Source organism: Trachypithecus francoisi, unplaced genomic scaffold, assembly GCF_009764315.1.
Source record: "Trachypithecus francoisi isolate TF-2019V2 unplaced genomic scaffold, Tfra_2.0 Lachesis_group11, whole genome shotgun sequence".
In the NCBI taxonomy this organism is placed as follows: Eukaryota; Metazoa; Chordata; class Mammalia; order Primates; family Cercopithecidae; genus Trachypithecus; species Trachypithecus francoisi.
The window spans coordinates 125,017,722-125,019,240 of NW_022681456.1; positions in this window are offsets into that span (position 1 = coordinate 125,017,722).

The following is a 1,519-nucleotide window of genomic DNA, read 5'->3' on the forward strand; positions in this document are numbered from 1 at the left end:
ACCGCCGGCCCGGGGTGAGTCAGCGTCTGCCCCGCCCCCTGCCGCGAGTTTTGCTGTGGTTACACAACTAGCACCTGGGCTGCTGCGCGCGGCGGGGCAATGGCGCTGGGCGGGGAGGGGCGGGGCGTTGATGCGAGGCAGTACGGAGGGTTGGCGCTGGGCGGGGCGGCGAACGAGAATCCCGGTTTTAAAATTTTTTGCTGTGGGCCGGGCGCGGTGGCTCAAGCCTGTAATCCCAGCACTTTGGGAGGCCGAGATGGGTGGATCACGAGGTCAGGAGATCGAGACCATCCTGGCTAACATGGTGAAACCCCGTCTCTACTAAAAAAATACAAAAAACTAGCCGGGCGAGGTAGCGGGCGCCTGTAGTCCCAGCTACTCGGGAGGCTGAAGGCAGGAGAATGGCGGGAACCCGGGAGGCGGAGCTTGCAGTGAGCTGAGATCCGGCCACTGCACTTCAGCCCGGGCGACAGAGCGAGACTCCGTCTCAAAAAAAAAAATTTTTTTTGGCCGGGCGCGGTGGCTCAAGCCTGTAATCCCAGCACTTTGGGAGGCCGAGACGGGTGGATCACGAGGTCAGGAGATCGAGACCATCCTGGCTAACACGGTGAAACCCCGTCTCTACTAAAAAAATACAAAAAAATTAGCCGGGCGAGATGGCGGGCGCCTGTAGTCCCAGCTACTCGGGAGGCTGAGGCAGGAGAATGGCGTAAACCCGGGAGGCGGAGCTTGCAGTGAGCCGAGATCGCGCCACTGCACTCCAGCCTGGGTGACAGAGCGAGACTCCATCTCAAAAAAAAAAAAAAATTTTTTTTGCTGTGTCATTTGCCATTTCCTCTGCACTAGTGGGCCGGGGGAGGCTCTTTGGAGTTGGCTCTTGACTTTGCCATTTTCCAGTTCTGTAGTCTCAGACAAGGCGTTTAACTTCTCTAAGCCTCAGTTTACTAATCTAAAAATTGGGTTATCTTTGTTGTGAGGATTAAAGGAAATGTGGAGTTTCATCGCAGACTCATTTAACAATGCTCAGATTAAACAGAGCAGAGTGGGGCCAGGCCCCACTCGTGCGAGTGTGAGATGGGAGACTACGTTCTCTTGGTTCCAGTTCTGGGCCCTTCAGTGTGTATCTTGTGAAACTGACAGCGATTCTACTGTTTTTTTTTTTTGAGACGGAGTCTTGCTCTGCCGCCCAGGCTGGAGTGCAGTGGCCGGCTCTCAGCTCACTGCAAGCTCCGCCTCCCGGGTTCACGCCATTCTCCTGTCTCAGCCTCCCGAGTAGCTGGGACTACAGGCGCCCGCCACCTCGCCCGGCTAGTTTTTTGTATTTTTTAGTAGAGACGGGGTTTCACCATATTAGCCAGGATGGTCTCGATCTCCTGACCTCGTGATCCGCCCGTCTCGGCCTCCCAAAGTGCTGGGATTACAGGCTTGAGCCACCGCGCCCGGCCGATTCTACTGTTTTGTGTCTTAAACTAGGTTGTAGTGTTTTAAGATACTTCCTTTCTGTATAACTTGATCTATC